Genomic DNA, 6828 nt, shown 5'->3' on the forward strand with positions numbered 1-6828 from the left:
TAGAAAAAATGCTTAAAGATATACTCTAAGTTCCATTTCTGGCAATACTGTGAACCATTTATCCTGGAAAACCCACCACTATAAAACACAGAAATGCCAATTAAGATGTAACAGACATCCTTTGAAATGCATACCTGAGTGTACAAGAAAGTAAAGAGAAATGCCTAAGTCAAAAAAAAGAATATAGAACAGAAAAGCATTGAGGTAGGTTAGAGTTACTGAGACTCAGGAAAACTCAGATTTAACAATCCTTAGACCTGCACCAACGTAAGGAGTTGGACCTGAGACTTTTCAATAAAGTTGGGGTATTTGAAGAACTACAATTTCAGTGAAGGAGTGGCAAGGAAGACAATAAAGAATGCTAACTACCTTGGTCTGGGGTCTGAGTGAAAAATAAGCCTGAATTGGTCCATCTTTGCCAATCTCTCAATTGATACTCAACTGACCTTTCTTTAGCCTCATTCTTCTGTGAGTATAAGTGACTTTAAATTAGAGTCATTACAGAATTTGTCAAGACTGAACACTTCAGCAATCTTCTGTTTTTCTACTGTTGCACTATAGATTTTTCAGCTGTTTGGTTTCTATACCACTAAATCCCATTTTCTTTATTATCATGCAAAATTCCCTAATGTTTTTGGTCCACTGCTAGCTATTCCCTATGTTATAGCCCAGTTATGGATTTATTCTTGGTATATACTTTATGAAAATTGTTTTAATGTTTATATATTTCTGAGAGAAACAGAGTGCGAGTGGGGGAGGGGCAGAGAGAGAGGAGGGCAGAGGATCCGAAGCAGGCTTGCATTGACAGTACAGAGCCCGATGCGGGGCTCGAACTCATGAACTGTGAGATCGTGACCTGAGCCAAGGTCAGACACTTAACTGACTGAGCCACCCAGGCACCCATTTTATAAATTAGGATTTGACAAGGTGGACAAGTAGGTGCAGCCTGCATTTTGAGCTGGTAGCCCAAGTAATACATTAAAACATGTTTTTTTAATTGGAATATAATTGACATACATATTATATTAGGTTCAGGTATACAACATAGTGATTCAATATTTGTATACATTGTAAAGTGATCATGGTAAATCTGGCTACCATCTGTCACCATACAAAGTTGTTACATACTATTAACTGTATTTCCTGTGCTGTACATTGCATCCCATATCTTATTTATTTTATAATTGGAAGTTTGTACCTTTAATCCCTTCCTCTATTTTACCCATCCCTTCATCTTTCTCCCCTCTGGCAACCACCAGATGATTTTCTGTATCTATAAGTCTGTTTCTATTTTGTTTTGTTTTGTTCGGGGTTTTTTTTTCTTTTTTAAATATTTTAAAGAGAAAGAGTGCACACAATAGGGGAGAGCAGGGTAGAAGGAGACAGAGAGAACCTTAAGCAGGGCTCCACAGTTTAGTGTGGCCGGAGACAGGGCTCACTCCCAGAACTCTGGGATCATGACCTGAGGTGAAATCAAGAGTTGGACTTTCAACCACTGAGCCACCCAAGCACCCCTGTTTGTTCATTTAATTTTTAGATTCCACATATAAGTGAAATCATACATTATTTGTCTTTCTCTGTCTGATTTTTCATTTAGCATAATACCCTCTAAGTTCATTCATGTTGTCACAGATGGCAAGATTTCAGTCATTTTTATTCCATAGTGTATGTATGTATATACACATAAATAGATATAGATATAGATATAGATATAGATATAGATATAGATATAGATATAGATATAGATATAGATAGATATCACATCTTCTTTATCCATTAATCTATTAATGGACTCTTAGGTTGCTTCCATATCTTGGCTTTTGTAAGTAATGCTCCAATGAACATAAGAGTGAACATATCTTTTTAATAAAATTAATCTTTTTGTGGGGTGCCTGGGTGGCTCAGTCAGTTAAGCATCCGACTCTTGGTTTCAGGTCAGGTCATGATATCTGAGTTCATGAGTTTGGCCCCGCAGCAGGCTCCATGCTAACAGTACAAGGCCTGCTTAGGATTCTCTCTCTCTCCCTCTCTCTTTGCCCCTCCCCTGCTTGTGCATGCTCTCTCCTCTCTCAAAACAATAATAATGTTTAGTGTTTTTGTTTTTGTTTGGGGTAAATGCTCAAAAGTGGAATTGCTGGATCATGTGGTGTTTCTATTTTCAATATTTTAAAGAACCTCCATACTGGTGTTGCTGCGCCAATTCACATTATCACCAGTAGTGCATGAGGGTTTCCTTTTATCCACTTCTTCACCAACACTTGTTATTTCTTGGCTTTTTGTACTAGTCATTCTGACAGGTGTGGAGGTGATATCTCATTGGAGGTTTTTGATTTGGATTCCTCTGGTGATTAATGATATTGGGCATCTTTTTTAAAGATTTAATGTTTATTTATTTTTGAAGAGAGAGAGAGCATGAGCAGGGAAGGGGCAGAGAGAGAGGGAGACACAGAATCCTAAGCAGGCTTCAGGCTCCAAGCAGTCAGCACAGAGCCTGATGCAGGGCTTAAACTCATGAACCGTGAATCATGACCTGAGCGCAGTCAGATGCCCAACCAACTGAGCCACCCAAGTGCCCCAGTGATATGAGCATCTCTTCATGTGTCTGTAGTCCATCTGTATGTCTTCTTTGGAAGAACGTCTATTCAGCTTCTATGTCCATTTTTTAATTCGATTACTTGTTTTTTCTTTTTTCTTTTGGTGTTGAGTTATATGAGTTCTTCATATATTTTGGATAGTAACCTCGTATCATTTGCAAATATCTTCTCCCATTTAACAGGTTTTGTTTCATTTTCGTGATGGTTTCCTTCACTGTGAAGCTTTTTTAGTTGGATATAGTCCCAATTGTTTATTTTTGCTTTTATTGCCCTTGCCTGAGAAGACAGATAAAAAAAAATATATTGCTAAGACTGATGTTCAAGAGTTTACTGCCTATGTTTTGTTTGAGGAGTTTTATGGTTTCAGGTATTACATTTAGGTCTTTAATCCATTTTGACCTTATCTGTGTATGGTATAGCCCAGTTTCAGTCTTTTGCATGTTAGCTGTCTAGTTTTCCCAGCACCATTTATTGAAGAGACTATCTTTTCTCCATTGTATATGCTTGCCTTCAATTAATCATCATAGATTAATTGACCATATATGCCAGGGTTTATCTCTGGACTCTCTATTCTGTTCCATTGATCTATATGTCTATTTTCTGTGCCAGTATCATACTGTTTTGATTAATGTAGCTTTGTAGTATAGTTTGAAAACTGGGATTGTGATACCTCCAGCTTTGTTCTTTCTCAAGATTTCTTTGGCTATTCAGGATCTTTTGTAGTTCCATACAAATTTTAGGATTATTTGTTCTAGTTCTATAAAAAATGCTATTGGTATTTTGATAGATATTGCATTGAATCTATAGATTGCTTTGGGTAGTATGGATATTTTAACAATATTAATTCTTTGAATTATGAGCACAATATATCTTTCCATTTGTGTCATCTTCAATTTCTTTCATCGGTGTCTTATAATTTTCAGAGGATAGGTATTTCACCTCCTTGGTTAAACTTATTCCTAGGTATTTTATATTTTATTCTTTTTGGTGCAGTTGTAAATGGGATTGTTTTCTAAATTTATCTTTCTGCTACTTCATTATTAGTGTATAGAAACACAATAGATTTCTGTATATAATTTTGTAGCCTGTAACTTTACTGAATTCATTTATTAGTTCTCATAGTTTTTGGAGGGGTCTTTCAGGTTTTCTATGCATAGTATTATATCATATGCAAATAGACAGTTTTAGTACTTCCTTATCAATTTGGATGCTTTTTCTTTCTTTTTCTTCTCTGATTGCTCTGGCTAGGACTTCTAGTACTATGTTGAATAAAAGTGGTCAGAGTGGGCATTCTTGTCTTTTTCCTGATCTTAGAGGAAAGCTTTCAGCTTTTCACCATTAAGTATGATGTTACCTGTGGGGTTGTCATATATGGCTTTATTATGTTGAGTTATGTTCCCTCAATACTTGTTTTGTTGAGAGTTTTTATGGGGAATGGATGTTGAATTTTGTCAAATGCTTTTTCTGCACTTGTTGAGATGATCATATGATTTTTATCCTTCACTTTATTAATGTGAAGTATCACATTGATTGGTTGGTGGATATTCTTGCATCCCTGAAATAAAACACACTTGATCTTGGTGAATGATCCTTTTAATGTATTATTGAATTTGGTTTGCTACCATTTTGTTGAGTATTTTTGCGTTTATGTTCATCAGGAATGTTGGCTTGTAATTTTCTTTTACATAACATCCTTATCTGGTTTTGGTATGAGAGTAATGTTGGCCTCATGTAATGAATTTGAAAGCATTTCTTCCTCTTCAATTTTTTGGAATAGTTTGAGGATAGGTATTAACTCTTTAAATGTTTGGTAGCATTTATCTATGAAGCTACATAGTTCTGGATTTTTGTTTGTTGGATGTTTTCTGTTTTGTTTTTATTCAGTTTGAGTACTAGTAAACAGCTCAGTCAGATTTTCAACTTCTTCCTGATTCAGTCTTAGAAGATTGTGTGTTTCTAGCAATTTATCTATATCTCTTATAGGTTGTTCAGTTTGTTGGCATATAATTTTTCTAGTAGTCTCATAATCCTTTGTGTTTCTGTGATGTTGGTTGTTACTTCTCCTTCACTTCTGATTTTAGTTATTTGAGTTTTCTGTTCATTTCTTGATGAGCCTGGCTAAAGGTTTATCAATTTTGTTTATCTTTTCAAAGAACCAGCTTTTAATTTGATGTATCTTTTCTATTATTATTTTTAGTTTCTATTTCATTTATTTCCACTCGTATCTTTTATTATTTCCTTCCTTCTACTAACTTTGGACTTTGTTTATTGTTCTTTTCTAGTTCCTTTAGGTGTAAGGTTAGATTGTTTATTTGAGGCTTTTCTTGTTTCCTGAGGGAGACCTGTGTCACTATAAAAATCGCTCTTAAAACTGTTTTGCTACATCCCAAAGGTTTTGGAATGTTGGGTTTACATTTTCATTTGTGTCAAAGTATTTTTTAATTTAGCTTTGATTTCTTTGTTGACCCATTGGTTGCTTAGTAGCAGGTTGTTTAGCCTCCAAGTCTTTGTGTTTTTTCCAGGTTTTCTTATAACTATTTCTAGTTTCATACTGTTATAGTAAAGAAAGACACTTGATATGATTTCACTCTTCTTAAACTTATTGAGATTTGTTTTGTAGCCCAATATATGAGCTGTCTTGGAGAATGTTCCATGTGCACTTGAAAATAATGTGTATTCTGCTATTTTGGGGTGGAATATTCTATACATATCTGTTAAGTCCATCTGGTCTGTTATTCAAGCCATTGTTTCCTTATTGCTTTTCTGCCTGGATGATCTATGTATTGATGTGAGTGGGATGTTAAAGTCCCCTACTGTTATTGTATTACTGTCAACCTTTCCCTTTATGTCTGTTAATTTTTGCTTTATATATTTAGTTACCCCTGAATATATATATTGGGGAATAGATATTACAATTGTTATATCTTCTTATTGGATTGATCACTTTATCATTATGTATTTCCCTTTTTGTCTCTTGTTACAGTTCTGTTTTAAAGTCTACTTTGTCTGACATATGTATTGCTACCCCAGCTTTTTTTTTTTTTTCCATTTGCATGGAATATATTTTTCTGTTCCTTCATTTTCAGTCTGTGTGTATCTTTAGGTCTAAAGTGAGTATCTTGTAGGCAGCATATAGTTGGGTCCTGTTCTTTATCTATTCAGTCACTCTATATCTTTTGATTGCAGCATTTAGCCCATTTGTATTTAAGTAATTATTGATAGATATGTATGTATTGCCATTTTGTTAATTGTTTTCTGATGTTGTTATAGGTCTTCTCTGTTCCTTTCTTCTCTTGCTCTCTTCCCTTATGAATTGATGACTTTTTTTTAGTTTTATGCTTGGATTCCTTTCTCTTTATTTTTTTGTGTATACATGTCCATTATAGGTTTTTGGTTTGTAATTACCATAAGGTTCATATATAATACCCTATGTACACAGCAATCTATTTTAAGTTGATGGTCACTTAAATTTGAACACATTCTAAAAGCACTACATTTTTACTCCACTTCCTCCATGTTTTATGTGTTTGATGTCATATTTGACATCTTTTTTACTTTCTATATCCCTTAACTAAGTACTGTAGATATACTTGATTTTACATTTTTTTCTTTTAATCTTCATACTAGCTTTATCAGTGATTGATCTACTACCTTTATTGTATGTTTTCTCTCACCAGTGAAATTTTTTCTTTCATAATTTTCTTACTTCTAGTTATGGCCTATTCTTTTCTACTTAAAGAAGTCCCTTTAAGGCCAGTTTAGTGGTAGGATGAACTCCTTTAAATTTTGTCCAGGAAACTTTTTATTTCTCCTTCAAATCTGTATGATAACCTTGCTGGGATACAGTGTTATTGGTTGTAGGTTTTTTTTTTTTTCTTTCTTTCAGCACTCTGAGTGTATCAAGACACTCCCTTCTGAGCTGCAAAGTTTCTGTGAAAAATCAGCTATTAGTTTTACGGGTGCTTCTTTGTATGTAACTAATTGCTTTTCTATTGCTACTTTTAAGATGATCTCTTTAGCTGTAATTTTTGACATATTAATTATTATGTCTGTCTATAGACTGCTTTGGGTTCATCTTGTTTAGTGCTCTGTGATTCCTAGTCCTGGATGTCTGTTTCCTTCCCCAGTTTAGGGAAGGAATTGTTTTCAGCAATTGTTTAAGTAAGTTATCTGCCCCTTTCTCTCTCTTCTTTCTCTTCTGGTACCCCTAGAATATGTTAGTACACTTGATGTT

General features: G+C 34.4%; 1 long non-coding RNA gene across 1 annotated transcript in view; it reads left to right on the forward strand.

Moving 5' to 3' along the window:
- The window catches only part of LOC116737742, a 121413-nt gene that overhangs the window by 84370 nt on the left and 30215 nt on the right, over nucleotides 1-6828 (forward strand). The window lies entirely within an intron of this gene.

This window comes from Lynx canadensis, chromosome B3 (genome assembly GCF_007474595.2).
Source record: "Lynx canadensis isolate LIC74 chromosome B3, mLynCan4.pri.v2, whole genome shotgun sequence".
NCBI lineage: Eukaryota > Metazoa > Chordata > Mammalia > Carnivora > Felidae > Lynx > Lynx canadensis.